The 19684-nt window shown below is 41.1% G+C and overlaps 1 protein-coding gene across 6 annotated transcripts in view; it reads right to left on the bottom strand.

Moving 5' to 3' along the window:
* Positions 1–19684, bottom strand: part of BOC (BOC cell adhesion associated, oncogene regulated) — a 259219-nt gene that overhangs the window by 221876 nt on the left and 17659 nt on the right. For all 6 annotated transcript variants that reach the window (XM_060298055.1, XM_060298058.1, XM_060298059.1 and 3 more), the window contains 2 exons: positions 15056–15200; positions 10910–11093 (listed from right to left, as the gene is read on the bottom strand). The gene's annotated coding sequence lies outside the window, so the exon portion shown is untranslated. The remainder of the gene's footprint in view (positions 1–10909; positions 11094–15055; positions 15201–19684) is intronic.

Here is a 19684-nt window from a genome sequence, read left to right as displayed (position 1 = left end):
GAAAATAAATATATCTATAATTTCAACATAGTTCAATGAAAATACCTGATCCTTAAAGGGATACACGGAATGCATGGTTATCCTATTCACGACCTAGTCTTCATAATCAGAAATTGTATCTTCTATAAAATATGGGAGATACGCTATCATCTGAGTTTTTCATGCTTCCAAAGAAATTCAGGAAATCTTCTTTCTCATCCAAACCTGGTTTTTAAGCCTGTTGTCTTGTTAAATAGGCCTCCAACATGGAGACCTACAAGGAAACCTCCAGCTCTTTAATATTTTCACATCTTTCTCTGTCAATAAATATAAATCTCCTTAAAGGCTACTGAAAGGAAGGTCCTGTCTTTGAAGTCAGGCTGGGATACCAATTCAGGTTCTGCCATCAAATAGTTTGTGATCTTGAGCAAGTTTCTTAATTTCTTGGAGTCTCAGCTTCATAATTCGTGATTTAGGGGACAGGTGGAACTGGGGTTTAATGGTGTTACCAGACCTTTCTGGTTCATCTGAGACTATCCTGATTTTAAAACTAAAATTCTGCATCCCAGGAACCCTTTCAGTCCTGGGCAAACTGGGATGGTTGGTCACCCTATAACCCAGCAGAACTGTTATGAAGATCACATATAATGTAATAGTGCGTCTCATTTAGATGGATTGCTGTCCTCAGAGTAGCATGAATGAGTGGTCAGTTTTGCTTTGCTCCATGTCTCTACAGTTCCACTTTATTCCCAGCGATGCAGGGATCACCATCTGTTCAGTGGATATATCTGTGGTTGATGAGTTAGTCTTTTAAGTCATCTCAGCAGTACGATTATTAGGCAGAAAGTAAGAATTTTGAGATTGATCTGATATAATTCATCTTCTCCTAGTCTAGTCCCCAAAATGACCCTTTAAAGAAAACCTCTGTAATCTTCTTGCTATGAAAAGTCCTTGCCAACGGTGGACTGATTCTTTTATTACTTCTGTTGGAATAATCAGTGCAATCAGAGAGGCAGAGGATCAATCAAGCTATACATTCTATCCACCGCTCTGGGGACCAGCACGGAACTGTTCTCTCACAAAGGCTTTATTTAGGCTAACTTAATAAGAACCTCTCTTCTTAAAATATAATGTGAGTTTAATGCTGATGACAAGCGTTGGACGGCAAGTGCAGAACCAAATCTTCTATGTCTTGAGAATGTTCAGCTGATGTAGCCACTGCACAAGTTTCTCTCCCCAGGTCTGAGGTGTGCAATCCTAACAGGTATGAAATAGCTCTAGGGAGGTCTGTTTGGTCTCAGGGACTCATTCCAACTCTGATGCCTCTACCACAGATGCCCAGTTATGCCAGGCAGAATAAATGACACTAGTAGAGGCAATGTTCAGGCTGACATCAACCTTTTTCCATCTGGAAAGAATTGAAATCACCACCTCATTTTTGGTAGTTTCCTAGGGAGTAAAAGTTGTGATTTAAGAAATTGTGACTTGGAACTCAATTTAGGACAAAAGATGCCTTTTTCCCAATTACACCGGATGGTACATACACAGCACCTTCATTACCAGCTCTTCAAGCACACAACCCTTTTCTAAGTTGGCAGGCCCTACGTGGTTGGAATTAATAAACCCAATTCATCCTGAAACATTACATGTTCAATGTGCTGGCTGGGAGGGAGGAATTAATGAGTCTCAGTTCTTCCTTTAATTCCACTCTGCTTCCCCCTACTTGTGAGTAAGTTACACTGGAGGTAGCAGTATGAAAAGCAAGGATTAGAAACCATCACAGTACCTGGCACATTGTAGGGGTAGTGGATGAGATGTGGTTCCAGCCCTGGCTGTGTCACTTGCTAACTGTAGGACCTTAGTGTCATTTTACCTCTTTGGCTCTATTTCCACGACTCTCAGTGAGGGGTTGGATTGAGTAACCTTCAAGGCCCTTTCCATCTCTAAAAGTCAATGAATTGTATGCTTCAGCATCTTTTCTACTCTCTCCTTTTCTTTGTTTGTGTTCCTCTCTGCCTCTCCCTAGAAACTGAGTAGGCTGATGGGATGACTCTGGTTAGGAATGAGGTGGGGATAATGATTAAGACTGGCTAGGAAAAAACACAGATGTTTCTTTCCTCCCCTTTGCTCAAGTCCTGCTCTCAACAGGAGCCTCCCCAAGACACCATATTGCTTTGCCCTCTTCTGGAGGCTGGCTTAACAGGAGCCACGTTAAAACCTAATCCCCAGTATGATAGTATTTGGAGGTGGAATCCTTGGGAGGTAACTGGGTTATAAGGGTGGATCTCTCATGATTGGGATTAGTGCCCTTACAAAAGAGACCCCAGAAAGTTCTCTCACCCCTTCCTGTCATGTGAGGACACAGTGAGAAGATGGCCAGCCACCTATGAACCGGGAAGGGGCCCCTCACCAGACACCAAGTCTGCTGGCACCTTGATTCTGTTGCTTTGATTTTTTAATGCACACATACATACCCATGAAAATATAATCAACTTTAACCTTCCATATTAGCATCTTTGAAAGGAGAAGGTGCTCCTAGAGCTAAACTTTATGCAGCATGAATTCCATCTCACACTGGAGTTTTCTTGTGGTCCATGTCAGTCTGTGATTTACTCAAGGTTTCCTTCTCAAAATTCCATTCATGGTGATCTCTGGGAATTGACCATCAGGTCAGAGGAAGATTTTAGAGACCAATCTATTATTAGAAAATCAGATACTGACTTCACAAAGGTTTAATAAATTAAAGAACCTCCTCTGTTGGGTTCTTCCTCTTTTTAGTTCTTCTCTTGTTTAACTTTTTCCCTAATTTTGTTGTGTAAGCTTGCTTTGCAGGGTCATGTCAGTTGTGGCTCTGGGACAAAATGTTCCTTTTCTAGGCAGAGATGTTTCATCTGGAGCCAAACCTGACTTTCCTTTCAGCCATAATGTAAGCATGAAAGTATGAAAATTAATAGCACAAATAAGGTTTTCTTGCTTTCTCTAGCAACGTCAAAAGCCAGGAAAGGCAATATCAGAATGCAGTCATTCATCCTCCTTTTCTAATCACTTGATTTCAATTTCTCTTCCAGAATAAATATTTGACACGTTTCTTCATTAGTGTGGAGCTGGAGAAAGGGCAATAACTTTGGCTCAGGTGGGTTAATATTGCTCTACCCTGGCAGTTCTGGCTTGTGGAGTTTAGTGTTGGGTTTGTGATTCCTACCAGGCTATATGGCAATGGTTAAATAAAGAAGGCGATGAAGTGGCTGAGTGATGGTCCAAGGTTGGATCAGCCAAGAGCAGACATCACAGGCCAAAGCTGAGGTGTGCTGGCAGAGATGTGCTTAAGACAAAACTGTGCATCCACTGGCTATACTCACGTGCAACGGCTGCACCACCTCACCCACCAGAGACCCTCTGGCTCCTGGAAGGACTGCTGGGACATACAGAAGGGCTGGAGAAGCCTAGACTCTACTCATGGGGAATGCACACAGTTGGCTTGCTGACAGTCAGGGCGGAAAGAGCCTTGCACTGGTGGCTGTAGCCTTGCCGCACTCCCCAATCCGAATGGGGTGAACACCCTGGCCCTGCTCACTCCATGCCATAGCCTCGTGGGAGATCAGGGCCAACCAGGCCATGGGAAAAGACTTGGTCTACTCTCACTTTGCCCCAGCTTCTCCCTCCCAGATTCACTTTGTTGTACAACAGAAACTAACACAGTATTGTGAAGCAATTATATTCCAATAAAGATCTACCAAAAAAAAAAAAAAAGACTCAGTCTAGCTACACAGAGATAGTCCGGGGGTGGGGGGCGGACCTGAGCTGTGATCCAGGTGAGGTGGTGGCAGCCATTGCCAGCACATGCTGGAGTGGCACCATGAGAGGACTTGCAGTTCTTCTCCCAGCTGAGTGAGAGGGCTCCATCCCCACGCACTCCACGTTGCAGCTTAGCGCTGGATCGGGAGCAGACAGGTCTCAGGAGAAGACTGCTACAGAGGCAGCCCAGACCTCTGGCAGCAGCACAGCCACCTCAATTCCTGCAGGCACGATGCTCCAACCCCCAGCCCCAGTCCAGCGAATGCTCTGGCTGTACCCACTCCACATCACAGACTTGCACTAGATCTAGGACCAGCACAACAAGGGAAGGGATGTGACCTTGGGCTATGTCTGAGCAGAGCTCTGGGTGCCTACACAGGTGACACATCAGTCCTCTGTGAGCACATGGGCCTCACTTCCTTCAGCACTCCCCACCGAGGGGCAGGGCATACACTCGAGGGGAATAGAACCTGATCGAGCTTGACCCTCAGGGCTTCTACTCCTACAACTGGGGACCACACCCCACCCCTGACAGGGTAGTGACTGCCAAGGAGCAGAGAGGAAGTCCCGCCTCACACCCTGCACAGGCTTTATGTCTCCCAACGCCAACCAAATCCCCTATCAAGGTGATAACAGCCAGCATACCCTGAGGAGAGAAGATATGGCTGGTGTCCATATCAAAACCAGACCTCACAACAAAGACACTGGACACACACAGTCTACATGGGGATTCTCCCACATAAAAATACGCCTTCAAAACCACAATAGATAGTTGTTTCTCCTAAATTCAGAGACAGAGAAAATTAAATAAAATTAAAATGCAGAAGAACTGTTTCTAATTAAAAGAGCAAGAGAAATCCCCTGAAAGAACAAATAATGAAATAGAGCTCACCTGTCTACCAGATTCTGAGGTCAAAAAGGTGGTAATAAAAATGCCAATTGAATTAAGAAAGATTATCAATATAAATGCAGATTACTATAACAAGGAACTAGAAACTATATAGATGAACCAATCAAAAATAGGTAATTCAATTTCTAAGGTAGAAAGCAATCTAGAAGCAATAAATAGCCGACTAAATGACACAGAAAAACAACTAAGTGATCTGGAAGATAGAACAATGGAAATTCCCAATCAGAACAGGAGACAGAAAGACAAATGAAAAAGAAAAATGAAAGCAACATATGAGACCTATGGGATAATATAAAGTGTGCCAACCTATGCATAATAAGGGTCCCAGAAGGTGAAGAGAGAAAGGGATCTAAAATGTACTTGAAGAAATTATGGCCCAAAGCTTCCCAAATCTAAAGAAGAAAACAGATATCCACATATGGGAAGCACAGAAGGACCCAAACAAGATAAACTCAAACAGACCCACACCAAGACATATTATAATTAAAATGGCAAAAGTTAAAGATAAAGAGGATCCTCAAGACAGCAAGAGAAAAACAAAGAGTCATTTACAAGGGAACCCCCATAAGGCAGCAGCCAATTTTACTACAGAAACTTTGCAGACCAGAAGGGAGTGGCATGATATATATTCAAAGTCCTGAAAAGGAAAAACCTGCAACCTAGGTACTCTACTCAGCAAGATTATCATTTAGAATATAAGGAGAGATAAAGAATTTCTCAGATAAGCAAAAACTAAAAGAATTCAGCAATACAAAATCTACCCTACAAGAAATATTAAAGGGTCTTCTCTAAATAGAAAAGAAGCACACATCTATAGGAAAGGTAAAATCACAACAGGAAAGGCAAATATATAGTAAGAATTGAAGGTCACTTAAATAAGTCAGTATGTAGATGAAAAAGTGATTTAAAAAATTGTAAAAGCAATTATAACTACAATTAACAGTGAAAGGATAAGCATGAAGCTTTAAAATAGGATACCAAAATCACAAAATATGGGGGAGGGAAGCATAAAAATGTAGATCTCTGACAACGTGTTTGAACTTGAATGACTATCAGTTTAAATCAAACAGATATAGTTATGGATCAACAGCTATGAACTCCATGGCAACCACAAATCAAAAACATAATAGATTCACAAAAACCAGAAAGAAAGGAACTCAAGCATACTACAAAAGAGAATCATCAGACCACAGAAGGAAAAATAAAAAGAAGAAAAGAACAAATAAGAACTACAAAAACAACTAGAAAACAAGGATTAAAATGGCAATAAGTATATATCTATTAATAATTACTCTAAATGTCAAAAAACGAAATGCTCTGATCAACAGACAAAGAGTGGCTGACTGGATAAAAAAACAAGAACCTGCAATATGCTGCCTACAAGAGAGTCACTTCAGGGCAAAAAAGACACATATAGATTGAAAGTTAGGGGATGGAAAAAGATATTTCATGCAAATGGAAATGACAAGAAAGCAGGGGTAGCAATACGCATATCAGACAAAATAGACTTTAAAACAAAGGCCATAAAGAAAGACAAGAAGGGCATTATACAATGACAGAGGGATCAATACAAGAAGAGGATATTACACTCATTAACATATATGCACTCAATATAGGAGCACTGAAATATATAAAGCAGATACTAACAGACCTAAAGGGAGAACTTGACAATAATACAGTAACAGTAGGAGACTTTAACACTCCACTGACATCAATGGACCGATCATCCAGAAAGAAAATCAGTTGAGCAACAGAAATGCTAAATTATACAATAGAACAGTTGGATTTAATTTTTATCTGCAGGACACTACATCCAAAAAGAGCAGAATACACATTCTTTTTAAGTGTGCATGGAATATTCTCTGGGATAGACCACATACTAGGTCACAAAACAAGCCTCAACAAATCTGAAAGTACAGAAATTATATCAAACATTTTTTCTGACCACAACAGTATAAAACTAGAAGTCAATTATAGAAGGAAAAATGGAACAAACACATGGAGACTAAACAACGTGCTACTAAAAAACCAATGGGTCAACATTAAGAACAAAGAAGAGATCAGAAAATACCCTGAGACAAACAAAAATGAAAACACAACTTTACAAAATCTATGGGACACAGCAAAAGCAGTTCTATGAGGGAAGTTCATAGAGATACAGGCCTTCTTCAAGAAATAAGAAAAATCTCAAATGAACAACCTAATCTACCACCTAAATGAATTAGAAAAAGAACAAACAAGGCCCAAAGACAGAAGAAGAAAGGAAAAACTAAAGATCAGAGAGGAAATAAATAAAACAGAGATCAAACAAATAATTCAAAAGATCAATAAAATCAAGAGCTGTTGTTTTTTAGAGATAAACAAAATTGACAAACCTCTAGCCAGGCTCACCAAGAGGAAGAGAGAGGATTCAAATAAACAAAGTAAGAAATGAAAGAGGAGAAATAACAACTGATACCACAGGAAAACAAAAAATCGTTAAGAGGATACTACAAATTGGACAATCTGGAAGAAATGGACAAATTTCTAGAAACATACAGCCTGCAAAGACTGAGTCAAGAAAAACAGACAATTTGAACAGACATCATTAGAAGTGGAATGGAATCTGTAATAATAATAATTAAAAAAAGACATCAAACAAAAGTCCAGGACTGGATGGCTTCACTGGGGAATTCTACCAAACATACAAAAAACTTACACCTATCCTTCTCAAACTACTCCAAAAAACTGAAGAGGAGGGAACACCCCCAAATTCATTCTATGAGGCTACCATCATCCTGATAGCAAAGAAATGGAAATATATCTCATGCTCTTGGATTGAAAGACTTGATATTGCTAAAATGGCCATACTACCTAAAGCAATCTACAGATTTAGTGCAATCCCTATAAAAATACCCATGACATTTTTCACAGAACTAGAACAAATAATCTTAAAAATTATATGGAACCACAAAACACTCAGAATTGCCAAAGCAATCCTGAGAAAAAAGAACAAAGCTGGGTATAACTCTTCCAGACTTCAGACTATACTACAAAGCTACAGTAATCAAAACAGCATGGTATTGGCACAAAAACAGATAGATCAATAGAACAGAATAGAGAACCAAGAAATAAACCCATGCAGCTATGGTCAGTTAATCTATGAAAAAGGAGGCAAGAATATACAATGGAGAAAAGACAGTCTCTTCAAAAGTGGTGCTGGGAAAGCTGGACAGCTACATGTAAATCAGTGAGATTAGAACATTCCCTCCCACCATATACAAAAATAAACTCTAAATGCAAGACATGACACCATAAAACTCCTAGAAGAGAACATAAGCAAAACATTCTTTGACACTAATCATAGAAATATTTTCTTAGATCAGTCTCTCAAGGCAAAAGAAAGAAAAGCAAAAATAAACAAATGGGATCTAATCAAGATTAAAAGCTTCTGCACAGCAAAAGAAACCATCAACAAAACAAAAAGACAACGTACAGAATGCGAGAAAATATTTGCAAATGATGTGATGGACAAGGGGTTAACATGAAAATACACAAACAGTGCACACAACTCAATATCAAAAAACAAACAACCTGATACAAAAACTGGGCAGAGGACCTAAATAGATATTTTTCCAAAGAAGATATACAGATATATACAGATACAGATATACAGGCGCATGAAAAGATGCTCAATATCACTAATTATTAGAGAAATGCACATCAAAACCACAATGAGGTATCATCTCACACCGGTCAGAATGGCTATCATCAAAAAGTCTACAAATAATAAATGTTGGAGAGGGTGTGGAGAAAAGGGAACCCTCGGACACTGTTGTTTGGAATGTAAATTGGTGAAACTGCTATGAAAAACAGTATGGAGTTTCCTTAAGGAACCAGAAATAGTATTACCATATGATCCAGGAAGTCCACTCCTGGGTATATATCCAGAAAAAAACAAGAAGTCTCATTCGAAAAGATACATGCCCCCTGATGTTCACAGCAGTACTGTTTACAATAGCCAAGACATGGAAGCAACCCAAGTGCCCATCAATGGCTGACTGACTTAAGAAGATGCGGTATATGTATATACAGTGGACTATTACTCAGCCATAAAAAAGAATGAAATATTGCCATCTGCAGCAACATGCATGGACCTACAGAATACTACGCTCAGTGAAATAAGTCAGAGAAAGACAAATACCATCTGATATCACTTATATGTGAAATCTAAAAATTAATACAAATGAATCTAGATATAAAACAAATAGATTCACAGACACAGAAAACAAACTTAGTTACCAAAGAGGGGGGAGGGACAAATCAGGAGTATAGGATTAACAGATACAAACTGTTATACATAAAATAGATAAGCACCAAAGATTTACTGTATAGCACATGGAATTACACCCAATATCTTGTAATAACCTATAATGGAATATAATCTGCAAAAAAAGAAAATCACTATGCTGAACACCTGAAACTAACACAATACTGTAAATCAACTATACTTCAATTTTTTAAAAAGTGAGGAAGATGCAGAGGTGACAGGTAGAGAAGGCAGCTGGAAGGTTGGGGATTGGTTACCTTCAGCAAATAAATTAGTTGGCTGAGCAAGTATCAATAGACAAGTATATTGAGGAGAGTCAGATCCACATTTTTCACCATCTTTTCACTTTCACAAGATTTTCAAACACGGAAACTGGGAAAACTAAAAAGATACTGAGGTGTTGGATTCAAGTTGGAAGTACCAGTATAAACTTATGAACTTTTAAATACATATATATACATAGATATAGAAAAGTTATAGATATATGTAGCAATGAGCACACCAAATCCCCAGATTTTGGCTTTTAAATACCTCCTGCACTAAAAGGAGCCAGGATGCCTTAGAGGAATGGGTAGTTGTAAGGCTAGGGCAAGGAAAGAACAAGATGAGCCTGAATCATCTTGTTGTGACAGAAAGTAAAGAAATTCCCAAAGAATGATAGGGACATGTCAATAGGATAAAGAAGTCAGCTTGAAGGAGTCTGCACTGGCCAAATCTAGGACAACTACAGCGTCAAAATAAATGATGGAAATACTGGATTGAAACTCAATGAATAAAATAAGAATCCATAACTGCACCTGATACTAATAAATGAATGTATAAGTAAACAAATGAAAGAGAAGTTCTTCCTTACAGTAGAATTCCAACTGTAAAATGTGAAGGTTTGATGAATAGTATATTGGTGTAATATTCGAATATCTCCCCACAAAATACTAATTAAGTACAAAGAACAAATGGTAACTTCACAGTGGAGAACTTGGCAGACCCAAATTTGGCCAGAGGATCAAGACTAACATCACCAGCAGTGGGACAGATTGGTATAAGATAGCCTCCTAATGTGGTGCAGCATCATTTCTCCTAGTGTGCGCCGAGAAGGCGAGGCTTGAGTCGGAGGAAACATCTGACTGATTCAAGTTGAGGGTCATCCTAGTGAGTGAAAAGTCAATGCTTCTTTAAGACTGTCAAGGACACACAGCCAGGGGAGGAAGGAGGAAATGTCCCACACCGAAGGAGAACAATGAGATAATGAATGGGTGTTCCTGGAGAGGAATGAGGAAAAAGAGATGATGGGACAATTGGAGAAATTTGAATGGGGTCAGTGGATTGGAGGCTGTGTTGTGTTGACATTGATTTTCCAGAATGGAAAGGTGGTACCACAGAAGAATGTTCCTGTTTTGTGAAAGTAGACAGGGAGTATTTAGGAGTCATGGGTCATGATGTCAGAAAAAAAGACTCTCTCTCTCTCATATATATATGTATGTATATATACACACTTACACACATATATTTGCACACAGGCATATATACACATATAAGCAAATAAAAATTATATATATTTCTCAATAAATATATTTATAAATATACACATATATACACATATACATAGATACGTATGTGTGCTAGAGTTCCTAATATTAGCCTAAATAATAGAGCCCTTAGGGGAATAATCACGAAATGAATTGGTAACTTCTAATATTTTCCCCATCTTTACTTGTTGTCATTTGGATCACATGCTCACAAAACTTCATGGATCCATTCTACCTCCTCAGAGTCCCTGAAATACCCCTCTTTGGTTGTCATGTTAGAATGAAAAGCTATGACACTACTCTAGTCTTTCATTTATCTCAACATCTCAACGATCACTCAAAGCCACGAAGAGCACTGATTCACACAGCAAGTATTCAAGGAGCACTTACCATGTGCCAGCCTCTGCTCGGGTTCTTGGGCACATCAGTGAACAAGAGGTAAGATCCTCTGCTCTTGCGGTGCTTCTTCGTTAGGTGGTGATGTATGTGACATAAGGACAATGGTCTTCTGGTTGGTACCAGGTCACTCAGTTGAGACCATGCCACAACGGTGTTGAGACAGACTGTGTTCATTCTGAATGAAAGGGAAAACTGTTCATACTGTGGTACAGGCAAAACATTTGCATCAAACCAGGAAACCTCAAGAAACTCTTTTGTAACATAACCAAGTTTTCTTGGTGACCTGCATGGGCTGCACCTCTTCTCTTTCACACTGGGGGAACGCACATGACCTTCAAAACAGTCAGATGCTTGTCAGCACCAGCTGTCCCCTGAGCAGAGCCACATGCTCTGTTGTGTCTGAGGCAAATACACGTTTTCTGGGCTGAAAATCAGAACACTATGGCTTCCTCGTTGTAACTTCCAAATACATGGGCACAGGAGAGATGAGCACAAACCTTTACAAGTGCTTGGTCACTTCTGTCTTGACCTGAGGGTGGCTCTGACAGGTCCTGCTACTGGGGCTTAATGTGCTGCCAAGTAAGGAGAAGGAGCACATCTATGCCTTGGGCCCTGGACAGAGATTGGCAGTGCCAGAATGCTGCTTCTTCTCAGGGTCAGCTTTGGTAGGAGCTTGGGCCTTGCCCTTGAGCCTGGCCTCCCCCTGACCCAGCCTGCCACTGGTTTAGCCAGCCTTCCTCTGCATGAGAAATGCAAGTTAGGGAGATTGCAGCAGGGGAGACGGGTGCTGGGTGAGAGACTCAGCTAAAGGCTTCTTTACCACAGTGTAGACATTGTGGTTTTGTTGGAATCACATCCAGCTTAATGTGCATTTGGTTTTATGAAAAACCCAGGGCCATTTGCCCAGAAGTGAAATGAGTTGACCCAGCTCAGCCACAAATGATATTTTGGCTAGAGATAAGCTCCTGTAGGGAAGGGGAAAAACCTCCCTTCTCTAACTTTAAAGGCTCTCAAGGGTTTGGTGTGGTAAAAGAGGAAGAACACTGGACACCTGGCTTCTCCTGCTGCTCTGCCACCAATGAGCTGTGTGACCGAAGGCCGGCCAGTTCGCCTCGCTGTGCCTCAGTTTCCTCACCTCTAAAATGGGTGGTGGTAAGGAACTGATGACCTCTCAAAGCCCTTCCAGCTCAAACATTCTATGATTCTACACAGGACTGTCTACAAAATTTGCGGGGCCCAGTGCAAAATGAAAATGCAGGGCCTCTTGCTGAAACGTATTAAGAATTTCAAGACAGCAACAGCATAACACGAAGCCAAGCACAGGGCCCTTTTAAGCACGGGGCCCTGCATGCCTGACCAGACAGCTCGCTCAGTAAGCCGTCCTTGATTCTACAGGTGGCCCCTCACTACCCTTTGTTGATCACATATGATGGAGCATCTGCTTAATATCGTGAGAAAAATATGGGCTTTGCAGTTAGAAAGACTTGGTCTTTACCAGAAACTAACACAACATTGAAAATCAACTATACTTCAATTAAAAAAAAAAAAAGAAAGACTTGGTCTTTAATCTTGGCCCTATATACTAGTGTGTGACCTAGGGTTCCTCACCTAATTGCCCCTTGCCTCAATTTCCTTGTGTGTAAAACAGATGCATCACACCCACTCAGCAGGAAGATTGTGAGCACGTGTTGGGATTCAGTAAACAGCATCACCAGTGTTTGAAGGTACCATTATGCACATTAAACTGAATTCCATCTGAACGAGGGTTTCATGAAGCTGTTGTTTTTTAAGGCAAGGTCATGTGCTGCTAGAGAGACTGTCAGATTCAAAACAGACTTTCTTTTTGCCAAAACAAAGTCACGAGTGGTTTTTTTTTACAGTAACTGCATCTGTGGTGTTCTGCTCCTGGACCACACACTCTACGATTTAGGAAGTCATTCCATTCCCAACTGTAAATTATCTCTTGGGCCTGTTACTTTTTTCACTTAGCTCCCATCCTTCCACTCATTTCCCCTACTATTCAGGACTGCATATGGCTTTTAAGAAAACCATTTGAGTTTCACATTTGTTTCACGGCTATTCTTGTTCTCATTTGTTTTTACTTCACATGTATCCACACGTGCAGTTTTCCCCTAATCTCCCTCCTGAGGTCTCTCTCTGCGTTAATATACTGGAAGCAGAAGTCAGCTTCCACCGGGGGAGGAAATATCATTCATTCACACATCCATCCCTTGGTTCATTCACTCACTCATTATTTTTGAGCACTTACTGATAAATTATGACCTTTGAGAAGCTTAAAAACTGATGGGAGAGACAAATGAGTGAAACTTGAAATACAAGGTAAATACTTTTATAAAGGTTGCAGGGCCTGGGCGGGGCAGGGTGGGGGAGTAGGACCCCCGTGAGTTCAGTTTTCACCTGGGTGAGCCAGAGAAGGAAACATTTGAGCTGGGTCTTGAAGGGTAAGGAGCTTCCCAGGAAAAGATGTGCCCATCTGAAAGGAATCGTGGGGCCTCACTGCTGCTTTGCCACCCCTTCACTTGTCTCTTGTCATCTCCCTGATACATTTGTTTCAGGACTGTCCTCATGTAACTCCAGCTTCACAAACTGGGCACACCTGGGCACAGGGTTTCCCCTCCTGCTCTGGTGGATAAGAAAGTGTGGAGGTGAGGCCCCTCCACCCTCCTCTTTGCCTTAGTCATGTGATTCCTCACTCCTCCCGCTTTCTTTCCTTCTCTCTTGGAGGAAGAGGTCCTTTCTCCTTCCAAAGCCAGCCCTTCCGCCGAGACTCCAATCCTATCCCACCTCCTCTAAGACTTTGCTTATTACATTTTCTCTCTCATAGCTTCCAAATCTCCTACTTTCGAGCTCCTTTCCCTCTGTCAACAAACAAGTTCCAGTCTCAGGCACAACCTAAAAACAAACACAACCTTTCTGAACCCTGCTATGCCCTCAAGCTACTGTGGTACTGACAGCCTTCCTCTCACTGACACACTTGTTGAGGAAATTGGTTTCTTCTATCTTAGCCATTACATTCTCACTGCTCCTTCACCCCATACCTCCTAGCAGTCTGGCTTTCAGGCCCTCTACCCCACGAGTCTCATCCTCAAAAGGCAGCAGACCACCACATCAATATACCCACTGGCCTATCTGCAGCCCTCATTCTTACCATTCCTGCAGTGTTGAAGCCCTTGAAACGCTACTCCATGGAATTGTGCCCCCCTTCCCCTTCTCCCGCCCGCCTCCCTCACCAGCCCCTCCCCTCTCCTCTTGTCACAGACCCCACCCCTCCATCACCCTGTATTGCCCCTTGGCCTCAGCTATATGACTGACTCCCAAGCTCCGTCACTGGGCTCCCCTGCTTGTCTAAGCCTCATGCTCATCTTTCCAACTGTCTCTGTTATATTTCTGTTGAGGCGGCTCATGGACACTCAACTGCTGCACTCATTATCCTTTCCCCCAAAACTCTGTATTTCGGTAAGTGATGCTGTCATCATCCCAGCACCCAGAGTCAGGATCTGAATATGATTTATTCCTACTCCTCTCTCTCCCTTGTCTCATTTCGAGTTAGGTAGCAAATCCTGTACCCCATCCTTTGGAAATCGTTCCTGACATCTTTGTTATTATCAAAGCGATGGCTTTACCTCACCCTTGGACTACTGTGGTTACCTGATAATGCACCTCCATTCTTTCCTGACCCAGGTGAACTAATCTTTCTGAAGCTTCCCCATGATGGGTTGCAATCCCCTTCCTTTCTGTATACACTTACATCTGTCTCTGGATATGAACTATTTTTTTCTTATTGGAGTATAGTTGCTTTACAATGTTGTGTTAGTTTCTGCTGTACAGCAAAGTGAATCAGCTATACGTACACATATATGCCCTCCATTTTGGATTTCCCTCCCATTTAGGTCACCACAGAGCATTGAGTAGAGTTTCTTGTGCTATACAGTACGTTCTCATTAGTTACCTATTTTGTACATAATAGTGTATATATGTCAATTCCAATCTCCCAATTCATCGCACTCTATGTCTGTGTCTCTATTTCTGCTTTTCAAATAGGTTCATCTGTACCATTTTCCTAGATTCCATATATGTGTGTTAATATACGACATTTGTTTTTTCTCTCTGACTTACTTCACTCTGTATGACAGTCTCTAGGTCCATCCACGTCTCTGCAAATGGCACAATTTCGTTCCTTCTTATGGCTGAGTAACATTCCACTGTATAGGCAGAACAGTCTTTGACATAAACTGCAGCAAGATCTTTTTTGACCCACCTCCTAGAGTAATGAAAATAAAAACAAAAATAAACAAATGGGACCTAATTAAACTTAAAAGCTTTTGCACAGCAAAGGAAACCATAAACAAGAAAAAAGACAGCCCTGAGAATGGGAGAAAATATCTGTAAACAAAGCAACTGACAAGGGATTAATCTCAAAAATATACAAGCAGCTCATGCAGCTCAATATCAAAAAAACAAATAACCCAATCAAAAAATGGGTGGAAGACCTAAATAGACATTTCTCCAAAGAAGACATACAGATGGCCAAGAGGCACATGAAAAGATGCTCAACATCACTAATTATTAGAAAAATGCAAATCAAAACTACAATGAATTATCACCTCACACTGGTCAGAATGGCCATCATCAAAAAAATCTACAAGCAACAAATGCTGGAGACAGTGTGGAGAAAAGGGAACCCTCCTGCACTGTTGGTGGGAACTGAGTATTTTTTAAATAACCTCTGATTTTTTCTATTCAACAAATTCTTGATTAGTGCCTAGTATGTGCAAGTCCCTTGGTGAGGAGCTGCAGAAAGAGGAAGATAGAGTCTCTGCCTTCAAGGAGCAGAATCCAACTTTAAGAGAAGACCATTGGGAATAAGATGGAGAATGAGGAGAACTAGAAAAGAAGAGAAAAAAAGCAAAGATGCTTTCAGAAGGAAGAGATCATAGTGTGTGTGCATGTGAGTAAGTGTGTGTCTAGAGTTGTGAAAACTAGAGGTGGTGTTTAGGAAGATTTTAATTGGGAGAAATGAGAATAGATGCTTTCAGGGGAAGAAAATTTCAACTGTGGTGTAAAGATGGGAAATTACTATGCGTGTTTGGAAAATGGTGAGTAAACCAGATTTGCTGAAGCATAGAAGTCTAGTGGGGTCTAGTCTAATTTTATCTACTTGATAAATATGGAAATCCATGTATTCCTTTAGGAAATATAGAGTAAATGTTATAACTCAGGACTTTGGCTTGTGCTTACATAAACATCTATTTGAGTGCTGTGTATATTTGGTGAGACACACACACACACACACACACACACACACTGTGTTGGGTAGTGTGGATATAGAGACCTTGCTCTCGAGAAACTCACTCTCTTGAGAGGAGGGGATAATTGCAGCTCTGTGTGGTAAACACCATTAGTACTGGTAGTAAAGATGTGTGCAGTGCCTCTGGTAGCCAGAGGCAGGGAAGGAAATTATGCTGGCATAGATTGTAAGGAAAACTATACAGATAGACAGCATTTGATTCAGGCTTTCAATAATAAGTAGAGGGCTTCCCTGGTGGCACAGTGGTTAAGAATCTGCCTGCCAATGCAGGGGACATGGGTTCGAGCCCTGGTCTGGGAAGATCCCACATACTGCAGAGCAACTAAGCCCGTGTGCCACAACTACTGAGCCTGTGCTCTAGAGACCGTGAGCCACAACTACTGAGCCCATGCGCCACAACTACTGAGCCCATGCGCCACAACTACTGAAGCCCATGCACCTAAAGCCCGTGCTCCACAACAAGAGAAGCCACCGCCATGAGAAGCCCACGCACTGCAACTAAGAGCAGCCCCTGCTTGCCGCAAATAGAGAAAGCCCGAGCTCAGCAACGAAGACCCAACCCTGGGGTAGAGTATGACAGTTCTAGAAAGAAGTGGCAAGAAATGAGGTTGGAAAGATAGATTGGTGTTAATTTGTGAAAAGTCTTAAATGCCATATAATATAATGGAGGTTTCTAGGAAGATAAGAGTTTTATTTTTATTCATTTAATTGGTCTTCTTTTATTCAATGGTACTCATTTATAGTATAGTTCAATAAAAATAATGCTTACAAGTGACAAAGGAACATTTCCTTTATGAAATTCTAAAACTAAGCTTTGAGGTTAGCTGAACAAAAATTTTCTTATGGAAAAGAGTTTATTCCTATGTATTCCTTCCTTGATTACCAGCTAAATTCCTCTGCCCCCTGCAATTCCTCCACCTCCACCCCCACTGCCACCCAAGTCACCCAGGGTTATCCACTGAGCTTTCTGGCTGAGCTGAGCCATGAAGTACAAGGGCTGAGCTCTGGGTAAAGGTGGACCAGGTCCCTCAGAGACTAAAACCAGGAACTGATCACTTGCTTAGCTTACAGCTAGGTATGGGTTCTCAGGAAAGACTGGCTCTGGTCCAGGACTAATATATGATGTTTGTGGACAGAAGTCAGGGGATCACTTTTTCTAAGCCATATTCATGTTGGAAAAAATGAGTACATATTAGCATTACTTAATTCAATACTTTCCCCCCACACTCTTGCATTATGAATTCCTGCCCAACTCCCAGAATTGGGTTTTATCACCACTTCATGATCAGGAGGTTGATAATTCGCTGGAAATAACTCAGGAAACACAGGACCTCCTAAGCCTAGTTTCAACCTTCTCAACTAAGGTATCTGCCCAGAAATTATCTTCCAAAGTATAGGGGATAAAGAATATTATAGGGCAGACCCTTCATTCAGATAAAGCAAGGCTGATACCAGAGACTCTATACTAGTGGTGTTCAAAACTCTGAGTTCAGAGGACATTTCCAAATACTGGAATTTTCGATGGCACACCTAAAGGAATTAAATGGAACCCATTGTCATCATCATACTACAGTGGCATTTGTACATCAAAGTAAAAAAGATACAATCTGGGGAGACCTTCAAGATGGCACAGGAGTAAGATGTGGAGATCACCTTCCTCCCACAAATACACCAGAAATACATCTACATGTGGAACAACTCCTACAGAACACCTACTGAACGCTGGCAGAAGACCGCAGACTTCCCCAAAGGCAAGAAACTCCCCATATACCTGGCCGTGTGGCTGACATGGTCTTAGTGCTCCAGCTGGGTGTCAGGCCTGTGCTTCTGAGGTGGGAGAGCAGAGTTCAGGACATTGGTCCACCAGAGACCGCCCAGCTCCACGTAATATCAAACGGCAAAAGCTCTCGCAGAGATCTCCATCACACTGCTAAGACCCAGCTCCACTCAACAACCAGCAAGCTACAGTGCTGGACACCCTATGCCAAACAACTAGCAAGACAGGAACACAACCCCACCCATTAGCAGAGAGGCTGCCTAAAATCATAATAAGGTCACAGACACTCCCAAACACACCACTGGATGCAGTCCTGTGTACCAGAAAGACAAGATCCAGCCTCATCCACCAGAACACAGGCACTAGGCCCCTCCACCAGGAAGTCTACACAACCCACTGAACCAACCTTAGCCTCTGGGGGTAGACACCAAAAACAACAGGAACTATGAACCTGTGAAAAGGAGACCCCAAACACAGTAAGTAAAGCAAAATGAGAAGACAGAGAAAATCACAGCAGATGAAGGAGCAAGGTAAAAACCCACCAGACCAAACAAATGAAGAGGAAACTGGCAGTCTACCTGAAAAAGAATTCAGAGTAATGATAGTAAATATGATCCAAAAACTTGTAAATAGAATGGAGAAAATATAAGAAACATTTAACAAGGACCTAGAAGAACTAAAGAGCAAATAAACAATGAGGAACAACACAATAAATGAAATTAAAAATTCTCTAGAAGGAATCAATAGCAGAATAACTGAGGGAGAAAAACGGATAAGTGACCTGGAAGACAAAATAGTGGAAATAACTACAGCAGAGCAGAATAAAGAAAAAAGAATGAAAAGAATTGAGGACAGTCTTAGAGACCTCTGGGACAACATTAAATGCACCAACATTTGAATTATAGGGGTCCCAGAAGAAGAAGAGGAAAAGAAAGGGACTGAGAAAACATTTGAACAGATTATAGTTAAAAACTTCCCTAATATGGGAAAGGAAATAGTCAATCAAGTCTAGGAAGCACAGAGAGTCCCATACAGGATAAATCCAAGGAGAAACATGCCAAGACACATATTAATCAAACTATCAAAAATTAAATACAAAGAACAAATATTAAAAGCAGCAACGGAAAAGCAACAAATAACATGCAAGGGAATCCCCATAAAGTTAAGAGCTGATCTTTCAGCAGAAACTCTGCAAGCCAGAAGGGACTGGCAGGACATATTTAAACTGATGAAAGGGAAAAATCTACAACCAAGATTACTCTACCCAGCAAGGATCTCATTCAGATTCGATGGAGAAATTAAATCTTTTACAGACAAGCAAAAGCTAAGAGAATTCAGCACCACCAAACCAGCTTTATAACAAATGCTAAAGGAACTTCTCTGCATAGGAAACACAAGAAAAGGAAAAGACCTACAATAACGAACACAAAACAATTAAGAAAATGGTAATAGGAACATACATATTGATAATTACCTTAAATGTAAATGTATTAAATGCTCCCACCAAACGACAAAGACTGGTTGAATGGATACAAAAACAAGACCTGCATAAATGCTGTCTACAAGAGACACGCTTCAGACGTAGGGACACATACAGACTGATAGTGAGGGGATGCAAAAAGATATTCCATGCAAATGGAAATAAAAAGAAAGCTGGAGT

This window comes from Globicephala melas, chromosome 4, assembly GCF_963455315.2.
Source record: "Globicephala melas chromosome 4, mGloMel1.2, whole genome shotgun sequence".
NCBI lineage: Eukaryota > Metazoa > Chordata > Mammalia > Artiodactyla > Delphinidae > Globicephala > Globicephala melas.
The sequence above is the reverse complement of the archived record's forward strand: the minus strand, read 5'-3'. Positions and strand labels throughout refer to the sequence as shown.